General features: G+C 45.7%; 1 protein-coding gene across 21 annotated transcripts in view; it reads right to left on the reverse strand.

Moving 5' to 3' along the window:
• Nucleotides 1–24,619, reverse strand: part of TRERF1 (transcriptional regulating factor 1) — a 203,008-nt gene that overhangs the window by 56,048 nt on the left and 122,341 nt on the right. For 18 of the 21 annotated variants that reach the window (XM_059177972.1, XM_059177968.1, XM_059177966.1 and 15 more), the window contains one exon: nt 10,742–10,856. The exons of the other annotated variants lie outside the window; for them this stretch is intronic. The gene's annotated coding sequence lies outside the window, so the exon portion shown is untranslated. The remainder of the gene's footprint in view (nt 1–10,741; nt 10,857–24,619) is intronic. 21 annotated transcript variants of the gene reach the window in all.

A 24,619-nucleotide genomic window follows, 5' to 3' on the forward strand; every position in this document is an offset into this window, starting at 1 on the left:
CGCTGTGCCCCACCGGGCTACTGCCTCTGCCATTAGGCTAGCACCTCTTCTGAGGAGTGCCACATCAATTCTGTCTTCAGGGCCGCCATATTCCATGGTACCCACTGGGTACTAAAGACATGAGAGAGGGAGAGAGACAGAGAGAAGGGGAGGCCTTTTGTTTCTACAGGATAACACGGAAAAGATTCCCTCAATTCACAAGGGAATCCTTCTCTGAAGAGCATACTGTGTCCTTCCCAAGAGCTGCTTTCGATAAGGGTCACTGGACCCTCCCCAATCATGCTAAATCATCCAGGCGTGTGAGCGCACATGCACATTTACACACAAATCTCCTCCCCACCAACCCCTGCAACATGATTTGTGGTGATGGTGTATTAATAACACACCCATCAGCTGTCAGTTGAACATGTCTAAATATTGTGTCCCAGCAACCAGAACATCACTTTTTTAAATTAAAAAAAAAAAAAAAAAAAAAAGCAAAATGGCAATTCCACTCATAGCAAAGAGGGGAGGAAGAAAAAAAAAGCCACAGATTAAAGAAAATTAATTTTTCTCTTTTTCCCATTTTGTTTGTTGTTTTTGTTTTTGTTTTTCAACAGAATAATAAGAAGCTCTTGGTTCCATCTCTTTAACAGTCCAGGGATGGGGTCATCAGGGTGACCTGCCCTGATGACCACGGGGTGTGTTTGCGGACATCTGTGGAGCTCAGGGCAGACTGGTCCCCTGGTCCACAGCCACAAATCCTCTGGCCCAGTGTGAAGTCTCTGACAGGGACAGCAAGAGTTCACAGGAGGGTGTGTATATCCTCCTCATGGCCAAAAGTAACATTCTGGAAAGCAGTGCACAAAGCACAACATACACTATTTCTGTTTGTCCCCATAACAAGCCTGTGAAGGCAGAAGTGCTTTCCCTATTTAAAAGATGAGAGGATTAATATGGGGGGAATAATCTGCACAAGATCACACAATCAGTGATCAAGGACAGACCTCTAATGATCTGATGCCCAAGGATGAGGCTTCCTGGGGTCCCGGGTTCCCCATCACAGATCTGATTAGCATGAAGCTACTTCCCCCGAGTGTGAACCTTCCAGCTTTCTCTTTGACTCTAGAAGGCTGAGGAAAGCCAGTTTCACCACAGTACAGACATGCCCTGGGAATCTGGCCATTGGCCCTGAGCAACCTTCAACCCTCCACATACAGCTATGAACTTGGAAGTATGAAAAGAAACTGATGCACTTTACACCAAAAAAACTTCCTATTTCTAGTCTGAAAGGGGCTATCTTTTACACACATCAGGAACTTCTCCCCACAGAGAAACACTTGCGGGGGATGTAGCAGGAATGTTCTTCACAGAAATGCTCAGACCACTCTTCTGGAGTCAGAAGATCTGAGTTCAAATCCTAAACTTCCACTGGCAAAGAACCTAGCAGGCTGATCTTGTCCTTCTGTTTTTGGAGACTCAGTTTGGACTGAGGAATGACAATACCTACTGTTGCATTTTCTTTTCGTGAGTATTAAACAAGAGAACATATGGGACGTGCGTGGCACCCAGTGAGACTCCCAGAGCCTCACCGCCCGGGGTGGGGTTCCTGTTGTTTTGTTTTGACTTGGGTACAGTTTAGATCAGGCCTCAGTAACTCAGTGGGGATTGAATTGGTTTGGTTATTCGTTTCCTGGGCAACCTTGAGCCCTCCCTGTTTCAGTTAGCAGACTGGTGCTTGGGGGGCAGGCGCTGCAGAAGTGGACACCGTAAGGAAGAGAGACAAACTGCAAAAACCATCCACCGGGAAACGTCAGCAGCAGCGGGGACCAATAACCACACTGACCCCACCACCCAGGGTGCCTTCTCTCTTAGCCCTCACAAAGATCCAGAGACACTACGGATAGCCTCACGCACATTAAGCATATTCTTCATGAGGCAGAGAAGTAACCAGAAGAACGTAAATGCTCATGGGACTGGTTCGTCGTTGAGGGAAGCTTTCCCCGGCAGCTCAGCCCCCGCAAAAGAGGCCTTCAGCTCTCCAAGGCTCAGTGTGCTTCAGGAGGTGACTGAGGAGCTTAGAGTGGGGCTGCAGGTCTGGCCAAGTTCTCCCACACGGTTACTGGTAATGAAGGAGGGGCTCTGCTTTCTGGGGTCTTGCCTTCAAGCAGTTCAAGACTCACTCCCCAGACCCCTGCCCCGAGGAAAAGAGAAGAAATTATTTAGTGGCCATCTAAAGCTTAACCTTATCCGTGGTTATCATTCAAGAAGAACTGAAGGCCCTGCAGTTACCCAGAAAGAGTCATTTCATTCCCTCCATGATACCAGATAAAGAGATCGTCTACTCCCTTTCCTGTTTCAAGAGGGCCCCCAGTGCTCAGATTCCTGGAAACTGGCAGCAACTCTGTCCCGATCTGCAGTTTCCTGACTTCTAGTCCCAGCCTCTCGGCCTGTCTCAACAATGGTCCCTCGAAAGAAGCCGGGACACACCGTGCGATGGGGCTGTCCCAGGGCAGTGGGCCTGGGGTGGCTCTGGGGGCCCCCTCTATCACTGGATCTGATGGGAAAATGAGAGTTTGCCTGGTGGAAGCACTGAACTCTCTCAGGGCTCAGGCCAAGGCAGGTGTGAGAGAGGGCCAAAGGAGGCCAACCTAAGCCTTACCATGTTGAGGACACTTACAACCCATTATTTTTCTGTGAGGCAGACCGTCAGGATGTTGCATTCCCATTCTGAGCTAAGCTATGAAAGCTCCGAGGGAAAAAGAGATTTCCAAAGGATCCCCCGTGCCAGTAGTAGCAAACTCGAGGGACTCGAGGGCAGAGGCCTCTGGTCCCAGGCCAAAGAGCCCCCCAGAGAGCATGAAACCACTGCCACTAAAACGGGACTAGGGCCACCAAGTGACTTGAACGTTCTCCAAAAATACTAACAAGAAGGCATTGCTAAAGTGCAAAAAACAAATTCCTATTTATTTCTATTCCATCGATAAAAATGTCCCAGCCTCCTCTGAATGGCTCCTATTTTGTCCTCCTTCTCTCCACCCCCCCCAACCCCCACAACTCTTGTTGGTCTTTTGGACCCAAACCAAGTCTTCCCTCTCCTTTTGATTATGTGCACATAGATTATCTCCTGCTTCATGGGACACTCACAGGAAATTTAAACATTCTCAGATGGGGTTCTTTTAAGCCCACTTCCCCTGCCCTCCTCCTCCCTACCCCACACCCGTTGCTGGCGTATTCAGGAAATGCAAACCCAATATATAAAGATAACCCGGACCAAACAGAAAAGGAGACTGGCCCTGTGACCTTGTTGGGTAAATGACTTCCCCTCCCTGCACCTCAGACTCAGCTTCCGCAGAACGCGGAGGCTGGGCCCAATGGGCTGCCAGGATGTCCCTCTGGCTCTGACCTTCGAAGGCTCAGCTGAGTGAGCACCCTCAGCCCCTGCTTGGTCCCAGGGACATCCAACAATTCTGAGCCAGGATACTGAGGCACTGGGCTCTTCTACTGCTCATACCTGAGCCCTGAGGGTCCCACTACAGTGGATCAAAAGTGCTGCGAATCGGGATGCCTGATTCTAGTCTCAGTTCTGCCACCTTCTCGAAAAGGGAAGAAAGAGAATGGGGGAGGGTATCTGAGCAGACATATGCTCCAGCTACTGTGTTTTAATTAAAAAAAAAAAAAAAAGAATAATAATGGAAAGGACTAGTAAAGATTTTTTAAAAAGATTTTACTTATTTATCAGAGAGAGAGAGAGCACAAGCAGGAGTAGCAGCAGGCAGAGGGAGAAGCAGTGTTCCTGCTGAGCAAGGAGCCCTACGTGGGACTTGATCCCAGGACTCTGGGATCATGACCTGAGCCAAGGGTCGATGCTTAACTGACTAAACTACCCAGGCATACCTATAATAAAGATTTTAAAAATATTTTTAGAGGGGAGACCACACAACAGTGAGAAGGAAGTGATGGTGAATCTCTTAGAGCAGTACTTCAAGACGCAGCTGAGAACATGTGTCCATTGGCTTTCTGTGGCTTTCCCTGGGTCTCCCCGTGTCCCTGTGTCCATAACAATCCTGGCTCCCCAAACTCCTAAGATAGCCCCAGACATAAGGTGTTGGACTTCCTGGTTCTGGAAAATGGCCTCCATGACTGTACCTAGAATAAACCCCTTGTTTCACTGTGCAGGGCTGACCAGGAGAACACAGGCTGGGTTGTCACCCAATGAAGACTATTTAATCTACCAGCTAAGCTCCCCCTGGGCAAAGCCAGTTGAATGGTATAAGTAATCAATCTTGGCTCACAGCTCTGAGTAACTAGAATGGAGGAGGGACGGACAGGAAGCATGAGTCATCATTGGGAGAGAGCTGTTAATAAACTTTGAGGTTTGCAGGCAGGGGTGGGGTTGGGGCTGGGCCCTCAGCTGGGTGGAGAATATCCAGGACATCATCTTGGGAGTTGTGGAGAACAAAGAAGCCCCTCTCTAACCACAGCAACATTAAAGTTCAGGCTTCTAGAATCTTCATCCTTCGTGGAACAACTTAGAAAAGGAAGACAAGTGGTTGGCTCCAAATAAATCTGATACTCACAGACTGAATATTTATTTATTTATTTATTTATTTTAAGGATTTTATTTATTTATTTGACAGAGAGAGAGAAGGAGTAGGAGAGGAAGAGGGACCAGCAGACTCCACACTAAGTGCAGAACCCAACTCAGGGCTTGATCCCATGATCCTGAGATCATAACTTGAAACCGAAATCAATAGCTGGAAACTCAACTGACTAAGCCACATAGGTCCCCCTTACCTGACTGAATTTTTTTTTTTTTAAGATTTTATTTATTTATTTGACAGACAGAGATCACATGTAGCAGAGAGACAGGCAGAGAGAGAGAGGAAGGGAAGCAGGCTCCCTGTTGAGCAGAGAGCCCAATGCGTAGCTTGATCCCTGGACCCTGAGATCATGACCTGAGCTGAAGGCAGAGGCTTTAACCCACTGAGCCACCCAGGCGCCCCTACAGACTGAGTTTTTAAAGAAAGTTGCCAGTTACTGTTTTAGGATAGTGAGCTGATGGCCTGGAGTCAACTGAAGCATTGGTTAGAGAGACAGAAGCCAAATGTTAATTAGCTCAAGACCTCCATGCACTCAAGACCACCATGTTCAATGGCCATGAGTGGTCAATCACGCTTGGGAAACCTGGTGAAACACAGTCAAACATTAACTGTAGGACGTCTCCGGGTGTTTGATATGCTAGTGGATGTGGCTCTCCAAGAGGAGTCACAGGGGCCATTTGTCTCATATCTCTATACCTCATGTCACACCATAAGGCCAGCTCCAACCCACCTGCTCCAGCCTTCTCTGACCACAGAGTAGGGCACAGTGCTGTCCTTCATGACGACCCATTCTGTACACCTAACACTTAATCTCATGAAGATGTTTTATTCTTTGTGTCTATTTTTGGTCATAAAGTTTTTGAAGATTGTAGACCTTATTTTTTTAGAGCAGTTTATGGTCACACCACCTCTATGCATTTTTTAATACCACTTGCCTAATGTATAAAACCTAGAGTCACTATGAATAACAGGCACTGCAAAAAGTTGTTGCATCATAGATATCAAATCAGGGAGTGATACAAATCTGAGCATGATATAAAGCCAAATAATAGAAGGGGGTGTATGAAAAAAAGTGAACATCAGCTATAAGAATGAAAGTAAAATGGACAGTGAGGACGACCTCTCTCACCCCCACTGGACATGTATCTGGCAGGGTGGTTGTGCCATCCTTGACCTTGGGGGGGCGCTCCACAAGGGAAAAGTCCCCAGTGAGTAGTGTCATCAGAGGGCATGGCTTAGAGGGAGGGCTGAGATTTTGGAGTACCCCATTTCTAGAGCCCACAGTTTATATACTCTGCAAATACTGGCCAGATGGGTGTGCTCTGTTTTCCCTCAAACTGCCTTTAAAAACACTCCCAGTTTGAAGTACATAATAGTGAAGCTGGGAATCCCACACGGACCCCTAGATTTCTGCCTCCATTTTCATTGTGGTTCACAAACCAGTTCTTGTCAACTTAACAGCATCACTGAACAAAAGCTTGGGGCTTGAAGGGTATATCTTAGTCATAACAATACTGGCTATTATAGACTGAGTGCTGTAAGGCTCCAAACTCTTGTCACAAGCTCTATGTACATCGTCTTTCTAAAAAATTTATTTATTATTTGAGAGAGAGAAACAGGGCATGTGCGTGCATGGGGGAGGGGCAGAGGGGGAGAGAGAATCTCAAGCCGACTCCACACCAAGTGTGGAGCCTGACGTGGGGGTTAATCTCACCACCCTGAGATTCTGACCTGAGCTGAAATCAAGAGTTGGATGCTCAACCCGCTGAACATTGTCTTATTTAGTCCTTAAATAGTTCTGCCTATTGTCCTCATGGTACAGATAAAGAAACTGAAGTTTAGAGACACTAAGCTAGTACGTCGCAGAGTGAGGTTCAAACTCAGCTCCTCTCCCTGCCCCCAAAGCTCAAAAAATCTAACCACGGTGCTCTGTGGCCTCCCCTCCAATGAACAGCACACACGAGGAGACAGAAAAACCAAGAGCAGAAAGGATGGGGGTGCGGGAAAGGGAAGGGAGGAAAGTGGGGGAGGAGATAGTGGCATGCAGAGGAGAGGAAGTTGAGATCTGGAGGAGGTGCATAAGGGGTTTGGCATTGGGTCCAGAAGGCCTTTGAGCAGTGGAATGGAGCAGGAAAGTTGCTGGTGCCCGCTAGAGAAATAGGCCACAAAATATGCAGAAGCCATTTCCTCTCTCAAGGGAAGATAAACAATAGATTCATAAACAAATTTTACAAAGCTGTCCAGCTATTTAAAGCATTCTGCTAGGGACTCATATCCTTTGTAAGCATAAAGTTCATCCAACCGAAACGGTCAACAGTTACTTTGGGGAGAGGGAAAGTGGGGAAAGGGGGACAGGTGGAGACACACTCTTTATAGTATGTCACCTGCTAGCCCTAGGGCTGCAGCCAGTTACATGCCCTCTCTGAGCTCTGGTTCACTCTTCTGTGATAAGGACTAGAAATTTCTACTGTATGGAGCTATGGTGAAGAAGAAAGAAGATACTTTCAGGCAATATGGCAGATCAGATAACTCTACCTGACTTTCCCAATCGAAACAACTAACATGCTGGACAAAATTTAGAATATAAATATTGTATACACATCACTGAGCTCATATCAATGCAAGGATTCTTCAAAAGACCAAACACAAAGCCAAAGCAGGAACCCTGGGAGGTGAGCTAGCAGCAAAGCTGACTTTTGCCCTGAGGGTTCCTGTCAAATCCTAGAGATTCTATGTCGTGAGAGCTGCACAGTGTTCAGGACATAGGAGAAAAAAACCTCATTCCTCCATAAAGTTGGGGCTTCACACTCAATGAATGAGAAATAAGTGCACAACACAGGAGGAGACTGCAAAGAAACCTGACTTTGGGCTAGTGGAAAGGGAAACAAATCTCTCCTGAAAATTTGTGTGTGTGTGTGTTTCTTTTTTTCTCTCTTTTTTTCTTTTTTAGAGAGGGAGAGGGGGGGGAGGGGCAGAGGGAGAGGGAGAGGGAGAATCCCAAGTGGGCTCTATCCCCAGTGTGGAGCTGACATAGGGCTCCATCTCACAACTCTGAGATCATGATCGGAGCAGAAATCAAGAGTCAGTGGCTTAACAGACTGAGCCACCCAGGCACTCCTTTGCTTTGAGAGAGAGAGAGAGAGAGAGCATGAGGGGAGGGGGCAGAGGGAGAGGGAGAGAATCTCAAGCAGACTCTGAACTGAGCATGGAGCTTTTAGCTCATGTGACACTGAGATCATGACGTGAGTCAAAATCAAGAGTCAGACACTTAACTGAGTCCTGGCACCCCTCTCCTGAAAATATGTAACCAAAAGCTAGAGCTCACACAGGTTTAGAGTTTGAATTAATGCTTCTTACGTAGCCAGAGAAAGCTTAAGTAGAAAATTAATTTGAAGTGATTTTTGGTTGCTAGTGACCCCAAACAATTAGCAGAAATGAATAAAAATTCCTTCTGGAAAAGTCAATGTCAACAAATACCTCAAATAATTCTCAAAGTTTTAAGGAAAATAAGCAGCTTGCAGGAAACAAGACACCATGATTACTAGCCAGCAGACACAAGAGACAGCAGTACTGGACCTCCAGGGATTTCAGAATCTGGAATTACCAGACATGAGAGTTTACAATTTCTTTCAAAGATTTTATTTATTTATTTGACAGAGAGAGAGATCACAAGTAGGCAGAGAGGCAGGCAGAGAGAGAGAGAGAGAGAGAAGGAAGCAGGCTCCCTGCTGAGCAGAGAGCCTGATGCGGGGCTCAATCCCAGGACCCTGAGACCATGACCTTAGCCAAAAGCAGAGGCTTTAACCCACTGAGCCACCCAGGTGCCCCGAGAGTTTACAATTTCTAAATAGCTAATTCAACAGGTTAAAAAAAAATAAAAAAAGAAGTTTGCAAATATGAGCAAGAAATAAGAGACTAGAAAAATAATGAGCCAGAACTTTCAGAAACAATAAATAAAACAACCACAAGGAAAATGGATGTAATCACTGGGGGATTAAAGAGCATTTGAGACCCCAAATATGTGAGTTGAATGGAAGGCAGATTTGAGGAAATTATTCAGAGTCAGCCCAGAGAGACAAAGAGATGAAAAATATGAAACAGAGGTTGAGAGCTAAACAGAACAGAATGAGAAGGTCTAACATAAGTCTAACAGGAGTTCCAGAAGAAGATATTAGAGAGAATGAAAAAGAGGCAATAGTCAAAGAAATGAAGGGTGGGAAATTTCCAGGACTGTTGAAAGACCCATCTTTAGCTCTAGGAATCCCTACAAACCCCAAGCAGAATGAAGACAGAAAAACTTATACCTAGTTACGTGGTAATGGAAGCTGCAGAACACCAAAGAAAACAATGTGTTGTTGTTGCTGTTGTTAAAGGTTTTATTTATTTCTTTGAGAGAGAGAGAGAGAGAACAAGTAGGGGGAGTGGGAGAGGGAGAAGCAGACTCCCTGCTGAGCAGGGAGCTCAATGTGGGATTTGATCCTAGGACCTGAGCTGAAGGCAGATGCTTCACTGACTGAACCACCTGGTGCCCTGAAAACAATGTTTTTAACAGAGCCAGAGAGAAATACCAGGTCACTTACAGAGAACAGCAGCTGGACTGACAGCCAACTTCTCAACAGCAATTTCAAAGCCAGAAGCAGTGACACAATGGCTTTAGTGACTTAAGAGAACATATTCAGTAAAGCCACCTTTCAAGACGGAGAAAAAAATAAACACATTTTCAAGCCAACAAAAGCCGAAAACCAAACCAAACCAGACTAGTAAAAACACTTGGGAATTTAACACCACCAGACTCTCACTAAAAGCTAATGCTAAACAAGCAGAGGGAAACTATCTGAGATACATAAAAGAATAAGAAAAGATAATGGTAAGTATGTGGGTACATCTGTATGAACACTTACTGTATGAAACAGTGATGTTTCATGAAGTAAAGACCCTGATGAATTTTGGTCTTTGGTGAGTATCCCAGCTACAACAGCTCGAGTACCCATTGCAAGAACAGAGCGTGTAGAGCTTCTAAATAAGAAGATGGAAAATGGAACAGGGGTGGAGGAACAGCTCAGTCTAGAAGAAACATCAGAAAAAGCTGCAAGTCTATAAAGGTGGTAGAAATCTATCTCAACTCACCAGTAATATACACTGATTCTAAACATCGAGACACCCAATAGCATTGCCTTAAGATATATAAAACTGACAAACCCAATGGGAGATTTTCAACACATTTCTCTCAATAACTGATAGGCTAATCAGACAAAAACAGAAAAGGACATACTATAGATGATTTGCACCATACAATGAATGAATTCATTTTGACCAGCCTATACAGAAAACTATATCCAACAATAAGAGAATATAGCTTTTTATCGAGCGCTCATGGAACATTTGAGGAAAAAAGTTGAAAGGAGATAAAACATGAAAAAGGAACACGCTGAGGGGGTTATGTTTCTTTCTAACTCTCTCTGAGGATCCAAACTTGTTTTGTCTTGATGTACCTCGAGTCTAGAGCAGTGACTATCACAAAGGAGGTTCTTAAGATGTCCTGACCAAAGAATGGTAAGTAGAGGTTCTCTGCGGAGGCTGGCAGAGGCTGAGTGAGCATGGAAGTCCTTTCCAACACAGAGAGGGACAAGGGGGCCCACAAGTGAGTGGGGCCAGTCTCCAGGGTGAATGAATACCAACAAGAAAAGCAGAGTCATGACCGCCATCTTCCCATTTGAAAAGAGAGTCATGTGGAAGAGATTTTGAAAGCCCAGTCTTTGTGGTTCCATAAGGCAGAGCAGTGAAGGGCAGACCAGAATCACAGAGAAAAAGAGTTGCTTCCAAATTAGGAAGAATTTTCTAGTAATTCACTGCTCAACTTTGGTTACAAATTGGCTTGGCTGATCCTTTAAGACCTCTTACAACCCTGTGTGGGACAGGAGTCTGTCCGGGGAGTCCCACATCACAGACTAAATGTCTTTCAAATCCCATTCTTTCCAGGGAGTCCTTCACCCCAAATTGCCTGGATATACAATCCCTAAAAGATATGCCAAAGGTCCCAGATTCAGGAAGTAGTAGAGGAACATTCTTTCAGAACACGGTGCGAAATCACAGAAGCACAGAGAATTAGTTAAAATAAAAATGCCTGAACCTTCCAGGAGAAAGGCAAGCAAGCTTACCTTGACCTCTGCAGCTGATGGTTGAGTTGGGGGCCTGGCTCTGGGGGCTTCTCCTGCGGCCGGGCAGTCATGCTGCTCTCATGCTGCTGGGCAGGTGGGAAGAGGAGACCTGGTTCTGCGGGGGCAAGAGCAGGAAAGGTCACTCCTTCACTGTCTGCTCCTAGCTCTCCATTACCAGCCTGAAGGGGATCCTATCTGAAAGCCCAGGGAGTTCCTGAGGCTAGCCTCACCCACTCTCATGTCCTCGGGGAGCAGAGAGGCATGGATGGGACAAACATTTCCCACGCCCTGCAATGTGCCATGCAGGGATCTGGGGAATGAGTCTGAAAAGATGGATTAGATGCACTCCCTACTCTCAAGAAACAGTCAGAGAGAAAGAGAGAGAGAAGGGAAGGAGGGAGGGAGACGTGCACATGTTTCATTACAATATAATTTGGTAAGTGCTGTGATTTCCCCAAATTCATTCAGCAGCCTACCTGTCCCACAGGGAGCAGAGGCAGCTCACAAGCGCTACCCACAGGCCTTCCCAAAGAACTTGGCAGGAAGGAAAGGAGTTGTCTCTGTGTTTTAATTTCCAACCCATCGTAGGTCACTCTTTTTATAAAAGATAATGAAAATGAACTGGTGGATAAATGAAATAAAAAAATGCTCATACAAAGCACCATCTCTTCGATGACCTGACTCAACAGATCACTCTGTCCAGTTGGGATGGAAGTTTCTAAGTGCTTCCTCACCATTTCTGTACTCGTCTCGTGGATGGGTGAGCAATTTGTGGCCAGCGCCATCCGCAAACCGCAGTTGGGTCGCATCCGTGGAAGTTCCCAGGTTGTTGGGCTGATCTCCTGAGAGGGTGGCTAGCAGTGTGGTTGATGCCAAATTCACCCCCTGGACTACAGATCAGAGTCTCTCTCCTGGAGGAAGGCCACAGCAGGGGCTTTGGGGAAAGCATCTGGGTAGAGCCAGTGGACTTGCTGGGCTCAGGTTACAGAGCATGGGATTCATGAAACCTGGTCAGAATTTCCCAGCCCTAACTCTGGCAACCTCACCAAAGCTACCACTGTTATCTGTTAAAACGGACTGGGACATTGCAGAAAAATCAGTTCCAAAATGTCAAGAGGGCTGCTGGTGCTCATTCCTATCATTTAATGCCATAAAAAAGTTTTTTTAAAATTGAGAACTCCTTTGTCTGTGACAGCCAGCTCAAAAAAAAAAAAAAAAAAAAAAATCAAAAAAAACCCTTTAAATGCCTATTGCCTTAATACTTGAGGGAGAGATTACAAGTCATTTTCACCCATTTGAATGTTTAAGAGAAAGTGTTCATTCCTCTAAACTCTGAGCTTTTAAGTAGTTCCTATTTTAAACTTTAGAAGATAGCTCCACAGAAGAAAAACTTCCCCCTTTCTAAGTCTTTTTTTGTTTTGTTTTAACGCAAACACTCATATATTCTCACTCCGTGCTTCAAATGCTAAATCATCTGCAATTTGGTAGTTTGAAGCTCATGAAATTCTAGCGAGAAGCACATCAGATAGAGGCTCATAGCAACAGAATGCTTTTGAACCGATGTCTGTGATGTTATAAAGATTGCATATCATTATCTCTGAATGGTGGGGAAGAGAAGGTTATGGCAATAGCTGTTTATGTACAAATAAGTCAATATAGTAACTGGCAAGCCGCGTAGAAGACATTAGCAAGAAGCTAAATTACAGTGTGTGGTGAGAAGCAGGGATGCACTTCCTCAGTTTCCATGACTAAAGGCCTGTGCCATCTCTCAGCAAGGTCCCAGCCACAGCCTGAGTCCTTGCAGCTGATTGTCTCAGGGGCAAGAGCTATGTGAGGCAACCAGAGAGCCAAATGTGACTGGTCCTCTGCCGTAAGTCAGGTGCTGGGCTGGCCTCCAGGGTCCTCAACACGGGTGCTCCTTCAAGGTGGCCCAAGACAGACATGGAAGCAGGTATTTACAACCTCCCTACCCTGCTAAAAAAACAAAAACAAAAACCGCACACACTGGCTGGAGTTAAGGGAGAGGAAGTCAGTAACTAGCTCGATCCATCTCTCCAACCATCCATTCATCCATCCAGTGATGACTGAGAGATGGTAGGCACCATCTTCAGCCGCAAGGCACTAGGCAGAGAACAGGTGAGACCACAGTGGTCCCTGCCTTCACGGAGCTTATAGTCTAGAGGGAGAAACAATGAGAAGTAACTGTAATAGTGATGTGCTCAAAAGAAGTATGGCTACTGCTTTAAGAACACGTGATGGGGGTAGACTCGTCACGGAAAAGGGTCAGTGGCGTTTTCAGAATGAACTGTTCTTTAATCGGAGCCCTAAGAGCACATTAGTGAAGCAAAACAGAGAGGGCGGGAGAGGAACGAGAGAGAAAAGGTGTTGCTGGCACAATGAATGGCCTGTGCAAAGGTCCTGTGATTAGAAGGAGCAAGGCACATTCTAGTTAAAAAAGGAGGCTTGTAATAAGGACCAGATCGGTTCTTGGCCTCACACCACGCTTCAGTCACTGTGGTATTCAAGGAAAGCACGAAAGTTGTGCAGGTTTTTCAAAAGTGCCCAGGAAGTTACTTATGGCAAGCCAGGAGCAGAAGGTGCATACATACACACATATGGCATAATTTTCTCTCACCCTAAGCAGGCACAAGGAATCCAAAATAGGGGCTACCTCGCTCTCCCTCCAATTTTAGACCAAGTTTTTGGCCAAGTTTTCTTACCTATTTTCTTTACAGCAGTGGTGACTTGGTTAAATTCAATTTGGCCAGTAGTAAAAGACTAGCTGATCAGCGTTGATAAGAGAGTGAGTGTGTGGGTTTTGGAATGCGAATGAGCATTCCATTATTAAGATTATTGCTGGAGAAGCATCCTGCGGGGGAGGGGGCGCTCCTTTAAGAAAAGTCATATGATTTCAGGCATGGAACATGAGCTTTGGGGCCTAGCAGGCCTGGGTTCAAATGTGACTCCACCCCTCACTGGCCATTTGGCCCCTGTTCTGTTAAAATGGGATTAGCTGTACCTCCTTGCATGGGTCTCAAGGAGATTAGCAAGAAGCATACTGCCTGGCTCCCAGAAGCCCCCGAATAAGGGGCAGCATCACCATCAATGCACCCCAGTGAGCAGGGGACAGGGACAGCAACAGCCCTCCCTCCCTGTGAAAATCAACAGGAATCCATGAAATGATCTCCCAGGCACTACTGGGGCTGTACGGGAGCTTTGCAAGGACTCAGGGGTTACCCCTCAGTGGCTAGGTATCCTGGTGACTCATGGTTTCTTGGTGTGTACCCTCAATGGTCCCCCGCCACCTTGCTCAGAGTCCGCAGCCAGAAGTCCCGCTCTCCGCACTGAGTCACACCTCATCTGCCCCAGGCTCAAGTGCATCTGAGAAATCCAGATGTCCCTCCGGGGACTGATGAGGAGCCCCACTGAGGAACTCTGGGGTCCCATCATGGGTGGAGCCAAGGGTTTCCTCTGGACAAACAGCGGAGTCCCCAAAGGTAGAGGAAATGGACCAGCATCCTACCACAGACTAGGCATGGTGCTGGGACTTCCCAGCAATCGCCTCTGATATTGACAACAATGCTGCTGAGTCACTGTGGGTATCACAATCTAACAAGGAGGAAACTGAGGCCTGCAGACTTGCCCAAGACCACAGAACTGAGCGCTGGAGCCAGACCCTGAAGCCCAGAAGCCCTTCCTCTTTACTCCAGCACCACACTGCCTCACGGGGACAGAAATCTTACTATCTCTTTCCCAGGTGACCAAGGAGGACACAGCCCTGGGAGGCTGTGTGCCGTTCCAAGAATCTGCAGCCAGCAAGCCACCAGGCATGGCCAGACTCTTCCCACTACCCCACATGGCTGTTTGGGCCTCAGTTTCCCTTTTGCACACTCATGGGGACAAATACCCCTTACATACCACACTCTTTTCAGAGTTAAGGGGCGGGGGAGACAAAGATTAAAGATCTGGGGGGAGGGAAAAAATTAATTTACAGTAACACTTTAAATGGGTACTGAGAGGCTCAAACCAAAGAGGGAGGGTTCTATTCAGCCACAAAGTGGTTGTAAAGAAAAGAGCAGCTCAGGGATGCCTGGGTGGCTCAGCTGGCTCACGGCATGATCTCAGGGTCCTGGGATTGAGCCTGGTATCAAGCTCCCGGCTCAGTGGGGAGTCTGTTTCTCCCTCTGCCTCTGTCCACCTCCCCCTCCCCTTGCTTGTGCTCACTCTCTCTCTCAAATAAATAAATAAAATCTTGAAAAAAAAAAAGAAAAAAGAAAGTAAGGAAGAGTTCACATCCTGCCCTGATGGGTTCGGGGAAGGCTTAGCTGGGGACACAGGATATACAAGAGGGAGCCTCTGAAATGGGAAGCAGGACCAAATGAAGTCTGGAGAAGTCCCTCCATGCCACCCACAATAAATTAGGAATTGGCACAGATTTTATTTTTATTTTTTAAATTTTTTTAAAGATTTTATTTATTTATTTGATAGACAGAGATCACAAGTAGGCAGAGAGACAGACAGAGAGAGAGGGGATCAGGCTCCCGCTGAGTGGAGAGCACGATGTGGGGCTCAATCCCAGGACACTGGGATCATGACCTGAGCCAAAGGCAGAGGCTTTAACCCACTGAACCACCCAGGCACCCAACACAGATTTTAAAAAGAAGGAAAAGGAGGGGGAGGGGAACGATGAGGAGGAGGAAGATTCAATCTGTAGCTTTAATTTAAGAAACAGTCTAAAGAGTGATGGATGCAATGAGGAGTCTCAGACTCTAGGTGCTCGGGGGTCAACCCTTCCGTCCAATGAGCACTATGCAGAGACAATGCGGGCACGGAAGATCTCATCTTCAAGTGACACATTCCCCTCAACAACCAGGGGAGGCTCGGAAGCTTTTAAGATGGGGTGGGGGGTACTCATTCACTCCCCAAGCATCTCTTCTTTTGGTGCCCCACTCCCATTTCCACTGAGGTTGAGAAAAAAATAGCTGTCTGCACGGCAGGAGGGGGTTCTGCCCAGGCCACTATGAGTTAATCCAGCCTCTTGCACCTGGTTACTCCAGAACACAGAAGCTCGGCCATTCACATCAGTACCAGAATAGCTCAAACACTGAGAACATATCATCAGACAGACTCACTGTAGACTGATGGTGAACAGCAGGCCACTAGCCACTCTGCAACCTCCTCTGGCCTCCTACACCCCTATTCATGGCCCCAGCCAGCCTGTGTTTAGGGTTTCACACACCCACAAGCTCTTTCCCACCCCAGGGCCTTTGCACACACGGGCCTCTCTGACTAGGATGCTCTTCTCCTGGCTCCTCTCTCATTAGCATCTAGTCAAGTTTTCAGGTTAAAGTTTCAGCGAGACTTCTGACTCTCCAGAAATATAAGTGTGCAGCAGTACTCATCACAGTTGCAATCGGTTAATTATGTGCTTAGCAAGCTGGTCTCCCCAGTCAGACTGTGTAAGCCCTACTATGGCATGGACAATGTCTCTCTCTTTTTTTAACCATTGTGTCCCATGGCTCGCCCAGCAGTTCTCAATCCTGGTTGCACATCAAAATCATCTGGGGAGTTTACAAAACCACGGATGCCTGGGTTCTACCACAAACCTATTAAACAATAGTGCTTAAAGCTTGCCAAGTGGTTGTAATATGTGGCCAAGGCTGAGAACCGCTGACATAAGGAGGTCGTGGGTGCTAGGCTTATGTCCTACAGCAATCTTGCAGTGGCCTGGGGCGTTACAGTAGACCTTGCTCCCATTGCTTGTGTATACAATGTAGCATTTAAATGTTGTTTTTCACTCCAGAGATTAAATTTGAGGAAATTCCAGAAGAGGGAAACAAAATCCTCATTGTTAGAAAGGAATACTATGCCTTTCGCTCAGTTCTCCCTATATAGTCCCCCTCCCCAACACACCTCTGTCTGTTTACTCTGCTTTATCACCTTGATCCTCAGAGCCATTAAATTAACCTCATGCGTTCCTGAAATACACTTAAATACCGGGGATGAAATCTACTCTTTTTTTTTTTTTTTTTTTTTTAAATTAAAACAGGCCTCGCTATACAATGCAATAGGATGCAAAAATTTCACACTGAGTTTTAGTAAAACAGCAGAGTTCAAAGCCAGTTTGCACTGGGACAGGCTTGCTGAAGCAGCCTTTCTGTCCCCAGGTGACCTATGTGCCTAACGAAGCGTGGGCAGCCCTGGTCTCTCCAGCTGCACTGTCCAACATAGTAACTACTAGTCACAAGTGGCTCTTTCCATTAAAATAAGATGAAATGAACTTAAAAACTCAGTGCTTCCAGTTTTACTCGCCACATTTTAAGTACTCAGTAGCCACATGTGGCTAGTGGCTACCATATTGAATGGCACAGAACAGAACATTTCCATCACTGCTAAGAGTTCCTTCTAGAGCAGAGTATTGCTACATGGGCGCTAGTGACATTTGGAGAGGGATAGTTCTTTCTTGTGGGGAGCTTCCAGCCTATGGTGGAGTGGTATTTCTTGACCTTGAATGATTTTTGCCCTTCAAGGAACACCTGGCAATGTCCAGAGACAGCTTTTGGTCCTCACAGCTAGGGATTCTACTAGCATCTAATGGGCAGAGGCCAGAGATGTTGCTAACATCCCTATAGCTCACAAGGCAGTCCCCACAACAAAGAATGCCCTGGTCCCAATGTCAGTAGTGCTGAGGTAAGAAACTACTCTAGGTTCAACAAGAAAACACAGCCTTTCTCAGTAAAACTGGTGGCAGGAGACTCATAAAACCAAAGGGCCCCTAACCCCCTCCTTCCTCAAATTCAGAGAACAAGTATCTAGGCAAACAGGTGTCTCTATTTGTCAAGAATGCAGGTTTCCAGAATAATCTATGAATTCATTTTTAAAATGAAGTCCCTGCACTTGGAATCCTCAGGACTGGGAAAAGTAGAGATTCACTTCTAGCACTGTGGTTTGGAATGTGTGATTGATTCCACAGGAAACCAAGTCTGCCTGTTAGATGTAGATATGCCTTTGTTGACACTTCTACTTATTCGGGAGTATTTGCTGAGAACCTACTATGAGTTGGGTACCTTTCTAGTGCTAGAAACAGAGCAGTAAATAAAAGAAGCCAGGTTCCTGACCTGTGGAGTGGACTTTACACTAGGGAAGACCAACAGTACACAAGGAAACAAATACACCAGCAGTGGAAAGTGGGAATGATACTGTCAGGAAGGAAAACAGGACAGGGTAAGGAGACCGCGGTAAGGGGGACGGATGCCTGAGGTCATCCCCCTGAAGAATGAACAGGGAAGGTCAGCAGAAAAAGTGACATCTGGGCAGAGACCTAAGTGAACTGAGATTGAACAAGGTAATTCAAGGAGGCAAGAGAGTCCCAGGCAGGGGGAAGAGTGGATGCTGGGTCCTTTGATGATATGAGCTTGTGGGAGAGAAGAGGGCTGGTAGAGACATCAGTGAGGCAGTAGGGGCCAGGTGACAATGCTAGGAAGTCACTGGATGGCTCTGAGCAGAGGAGAGACGGGGCCTGGTTAATGTTTCACAGAGAGAACAAAGTATGGGAGGACAAGAGTGGAGAAAGACCAGTTATGAGGTTGCTAAGGTTTTCCAGGCAAGACATGGTGATGACATTATTAATCAATCAACGAAATCATTAATACTAATACCGGCTCTCTACTTGGTCAATGCTATTCATATTCTATCTTGGATAGATCATGGGCAGACCAAGCATCCTATTCAAGCTACCTGTATGGGAAAATACACTCTAAGTTCCAAATGGTCAGCTAGGGTTTTAAGCTGAGGACCGAGTGATCTGAGAAAAGATGGCAGGGAAAGGGAGTTGGGAGTTGGGAAGCTCTGCAGGAGGAAAAAGGGAGAAATCCCCAATTACCATCCCCCCTTTCTCCAAAGGCGTCAGAGAAGGGGAGTCTGAGAGGGCCCTTCCCACCATATTCTTCCCAGGGTTGTTGGGTAGCCAGTGGTTGAGACCCACTCGCCCACTATAGGCAGAGCGGAAGGGGAAGGACTGGTTCCCCCAGAAGGATGGCATTGCAGCTGAGAACGAAGGAGGGCATGGCATCTCTTCCAGAAGCGAGAAAGACTCTACTTCTGGGGTTTCTCGTGTTGAAGGGCAACACAGGGTCAGGGAAACAGCCATGGAGTCAGCAGACGTAGCACAGAATAATCTAGCCATGTTTCTTCCTAACCGTACAACACTGAGCATGCTGCCCGATCTCCCCAGCATCTGTAAAATGGAAACGAGACCCTGCCTCTCAGTGGGGTTAGAAGGGGTCAGATGAGACAACACCCATGCTGAGAGTAAAAACTGCTTCCAGTCCACGGGCCAAAGTTTGGACACGCAAGTCTTCTGGAGTAGAGGCAGAACCCACCACAGTCCACGGGCGTGTCGGCGGGATTCAGCTCTATCCCTGGGAAGGGGCTTCCCTTTCATTAATTTGTTTCTCCAACACACACTCACTAGGTCTCAGTGCTGGCCGTGGTTTCTGGAAAAAAGCGAGAGGATGATGCAGCTTCTCCTCTCTAGGAACACAAGAGCAGTGGGAGTGGTGGGAGATGCGACAAAGGGTCCTCTAATCCTCTTTTTCCCTTGGTGTGTGGTGACCCCACTCAGATGGTTTTCACACCGTTAAGACCCTGGGGACCCACCCTCCAGCCTGGCCAGCAGGTCTGATTGGTTCTCCTGGAGGAAAAGGATGGGGAGGAAAAGGCAGGGCTGGCTGGGTCGACGGGGACGCAGGAAAAGCGACTGCTTTCAGCCAGGCCTTCCCTCCAGCCGCCTCTTCCTCCCTGCAGTGGACGTGGCCCCAAAAGAAAAAGACCAGGACAGGTCAGGGGCCAGAAGGACACCTGATCCTGACCCTCAGATGGCCCAGTGCTCGGCATCTTCTCAGGCGCTTCCCTAGGAATGTCTTCACGAGAAGGCCCCAGCTCTGAGTCATCCGAAGCAGAGAAGGGACCTTGTAAAAATAACTCCCGAGTATGAGGAACCTGTATTCACATTATTCATGAAACAAAGAACAAAAAAGCAGGGCAGGAAGCAGAGGAGGAAAGTGTCGTTCACGTCAGTTTTCTTCACATGACAAGCAGCCAGGAACTCATTTGCTGAGCCCCATCTCTCCCTCTCTCCCCTTAGAGCGATTACATAAGCTGGAGAGAGGGTCTCCTTTTAACCTTTTGACTCTCCCACCCACCCTCCCTCAACTGTCACCCCCAAATCTGAGCCTTCCCAGTAATCCGGGACCGTATCCAGAGGGGCGCAGGCGGGGTCTACCCAGACACAGGGAATTCCCATGAAGCCCCAAGAGCCTCTGCCAGGTGCCAAGGGCAGCATATCTGCCACTGTGACCAAAAATATTTTAGTAAACATCTATAAAAACAAAAGGAAAATACCTTATAATCCATCACTTTGGGAGAATATTTATTTCAATTTTTTTTTTTTTTTTTTTTGCTCAATTTTTAAGGAACTATGGTTTGAGATCATATTGTATATATAATTTTGTATCCTGTTTCTAACATAAGCATTTTGGCATGTTATTAAAAGCTCTTTGTAAATATTAGCTTTAACTGTTGGATAATAATTCACTGAACATTATGGTCCATTCCCTAATGTTATAAGGAACAGGAACCCGTATCCTTCCTGGACTTATTTTCCTAATAATGCAGGTACTTTTAAGTGACCCATCTCTGAGCATTTACTACTTTGTACCTGGGACCCTGCCTCCTGCCATGTCAGCTGGCTGGGAAGGTCAGATGTGGGGATGGCTTAAGAGCATACTATCCCATGCAGAATAGATCCCCTTTCTCCACACTTGGAGCTTCTACCCCTCCCTTGGTTGAGGGCCGCCTCCTAGTCCACTCTTCCTTCTCCCAGAAAAACCAGGGCCTCACCCTCATTCTGTTGAGGGGGAACTCCAGGTCTGAAAAGCAGAGGACATGTGGACAACTGAAAGACCTCGGGTTGGTCTTCGGGTGTCAGGGCTGGCCAACCATAGCCTGCCCACAGCCAGCCCCCTATATATATGCGAAGAGAGCTTTCACAGAACACAGCGACACCCATCATTTACATATTGTCTACTGCTGCCTTCAGTACAATAAACAGACTTGCGACAGAGACCATATGGCCCACAAGCCTAAAATATTTAGAACTTAGCTCTTTAAGACCGTTTGCTGACCCTTGTGTTTGAAGGCCAAACATCCTCCAAAATCCATGCTCCCCATTATTTAGTGAGAGGTGTCCTTCAGAGGCAGCTGCCCAGCCAGGAACCCCATCTGCCAGCTCTTCCTGCAAGATGGGACCCTATGACTAGTTCTCATCAATGAAACAAGGGCCTGGGGACATATGTCATCTTGGGGCCCTGCTGGTGAAGAGGTAGGTGAGCTTCTACTACCTTCTTTTTTCCCTTCCACCTGAACCCAGGGGCCTCCTGGGCCTGCAGTAGTGTTTCCTTGCTTTCTTCATCATTATTCCCCAGAAAGGAGCAGTTTTGTATATTTTTTTCCTAATTGCCTTCCTCCATGAAATTATACCACAGATACACCATATATCTGGTTAGCTACCATGTATAGATCCATCATATTTATGTAAGGAATGTAAAATTTTTTTTGCCCCGGGAACTAATTTTTGCTCCCCTGAGTGTGATATTAACCCCACTGAGAATGTACCCTCTAAAATATAGCAGAGTCATAAGACAGAGGTACCTGGGTCCCTGAATAACCCTGTGGAGGAATACCAGGCATTCCTCCAGAACACTTGCTTTTGACCGTTATCAAGGGCAAGACATAATTGATCATGGTAAACTCCCCCAAACCAGAAGATAACTGTGGCAGCTAATGTTGCTTTAACAATGATAATACAAGATCTAAACTTAATCATTTTTGTTTCAAAAGTATAGATTGGATAGATATGTAATATTAGAAACAGAGAATCTCTCCTAAATCCCAAAGAAAGTAAATTTGGGATTAAAAGCCCCTACTTAGATGGGGGAGAGTTTAGCCTGTTATCTGTAGAAGTGATTTGGCAAAAATTTTAAACAGATTCAAGAAGGGTTGAGATTCCATCTTTATTAGATGGAACATGGATAACACATTACTTATATTCTTTTCATATAGCTAAGTCACTGCACAGACAAAAGTAAAGGAAGTAAGATTTTAAAAAGACATCATTTCAGGATGCCTGGGTGACTCAGTTGGTTAAGCATCCAACTCTTGATTTCGGCTCAGGTCATGTTCTCATGGTCAAAAGATCGAGCCCCATGTCAGGCTCCAAGCGGGGCATGGAGCCTGCTTAAGAGTCTCCTTCTCCCTCTCCCTCTGCCTACCCGCCACCCTACACTCATCTTCTCTCCAAGAAAAAAAGAAAAAAAAAAAAAGACATCATTTCAAATAACAAAGGAAATAGGTAAGGGTTACTAGGGAAGAGACTGGAACAACTTTGTGGAAAATAAACAGATGATGCAAGGTTGGAAACTGATGATGCAGGCACAGGAAGCCTGAGTCCAGAGTAGATGTGAGTATCATGGGAGCCCATCAGCCTGGCAGAATGGCCAAGAGGCTCATGACTCAGGGCAATGGAGGGCAGGAATCAGATGTGAGGCTGAACAGGGGGGGATTATATGAAATCTGAAGTCAAGAGGAGTTGAATCCTCCATAGGTGGCTGACAGGCAGTCAGGTATCTACTCTCCCGAGCAAAAAAATGGCATTTTTTCCCTGAAGAAACTGAATGGACCCAAAGAAAAGATATGAGGTCCAGAAAGCAGTAGAACAATAGTAAAATAGTAATAGTAAATAGTAAATAGTAATAGTAAATAGAAAATAGTAAAATAGTAAAGGAAAATCCCAGATGACAATGTGTAGCAGGACTAGAGAGCAACCAGATCAAACTTGAGGAGAATAGAGGCTCTGGGAGAAAGGGAGGATATATAAAATACCCAACTGGCTGGAGGGTTTGGGAGGAAGGAAAATGACAATATGATAACAACAAATGGTTAAAAAAAAAAAAAGGCAATAAAATACTCTTGGGAAAATAAAAGGCTGCTCCCCAAAAGACTCCTAATATATTATTACTTGGTTCCAAAGAGGATAATATATCAGGTCTCAGGGTCACACACTTTAAATGCCTTCATGGTGAAGCAAGTAAGTTAATGATCAGAGCAGGTTAAGTATCACGCACATGCATACACTGAATGAGTAGGTGGGGACTGTAAAAACTGGTGTAGGCATGCCCATTCTAAAGAAGGCATCCTCAAGCTGGGTTACCATTTGGGAAGTCAGACCATATGTGCCAGAGCTTCCAATTTTAAATCAATATCCCAAACTCTAACTCTTTTATGAAAATTCTATTTTAAAATATTGGCTGAAATTAAAAAAAAATCACTAGGCAAACTAAACACGTATGTCCAAGGGCAGACAGCCAATACACAATTTATTATTTACATATTCACAGTAAGACAAATCCTATCTGCTGATTTTTCAGTCTTAAGGATCAACCTACAGTTAAAGCACAGAAGATTTAATGGCCATTAGAAATAAAAATGTAAATGCTATCACCTTTATTGTAAAGGGAAAAAAAAATAGAGATGACTTAAATTGGAAAATGGGAGGTAGCTGGGGTACGAACACTAACATCTTCATCTTACTGAGAAGAGAATCAAGAAATATTGTTGTTAATGAACAAGAAATATGACAGCAAGAATCTCTGGTTATAAAGCTAACCAAATAGAGGAACTATAAATAACAATACAACTATGTTGTGAGGATGTGGGGAGGGAGGTAGAAGGGTGGTATGAGTGAGCTAAATCATCACCTATCACAACAGGAAGTGAGTTGATAATTTCTAAAATAGGAGTGAAATAAAAGCACCTTCTTTTCAAATATGGAGATAAGTGCCAGAAAGAAGTAACTGAAAGAGTTAAAAGTGATTGCCCCCAAGGGAGTGCGGCTGGGTTAGGGAGAGAAGGGGACAGGAGACTGTTATTTTTGTTATAAATTCTTCTGAATACAAACACCCCAACCCTAGTGGAAAAAAAAAAAACGTTTGAAAGAAAATGAAACAGATCACTTCATGGGTTTGCCTACTGAGATAGGTAAGTAAGCCTATAAGCTGACTGAGTAACATAGTATGGATGGCACCCAAAAGAGTTTAAATGGAGATAATTTAGTGAATGGACAGAGGTTAAGGGAACCAACAATATATGGTACAGCGCTCAGAGACTAAGACCAACAAGAAGCCCTTACCACTCCTGGATGTGAAGGGCAAAGGAAGGGAATGGTGTTCCTGGAGCCCAGTGAGGCTAGAGCTCTGGGAGAGGGGCTGAAGCTGTAAACAAACAAACAAACAAACAAACAAACACAGCCACTGCCAGAAATCAGATAAAGCAAAAAGGAACCAAGAGGATTAATACTCCAACCTTTCCTTCCTCTGGTTCTTGACTCTCAAGAACCTCTGGTGCTGGCATCTCCCATTAGTCAAACCCAATTAGAAGGTAAAGTAGAGAAGTCCAGCTGATGCAATCCACAGAGGCCAGCCTCCCAAGGACACAGCAAGGCAGAGAATGGATCTAGAAGAAGGCAGGCAAAGAGAGAACAACCAACACACATTCTCACACTCTCCATTACCTGAGAGTTAAAAAAAAAAAAAAAGATTAGATGCCCAGAGTGGTAACTCTGCCCTTCTCTAGTTCAGCAGCAGAACTATGGGTCTGCCATGAAGAAGTGATAAATGATGTGTAATTTCCCCCCAATTTTAATTTGTAAATATAGATAGAGGACCTCCATATTTAAGTCCTGCATTTAGTCAAGGAGAAGAACCAGGATGTATGAAGTAAGAATCCCATCAACATGAAAAAAGGAGAGAGACAGGCCTACAC

This window comes from Mustela lutreola, chromosome 6 (genome assembly GCF_030435805.1).
Source record: "Mustela lutreola isolate mMusLut2 chromosome 6, mMusLut2.pri, whole genome shotgun sequence".
NCBI lineage: Eukaryota > Metazoa > Chordata > Mammalia > Carnivora > Mustelidae > Mustela > Mustela lutreola.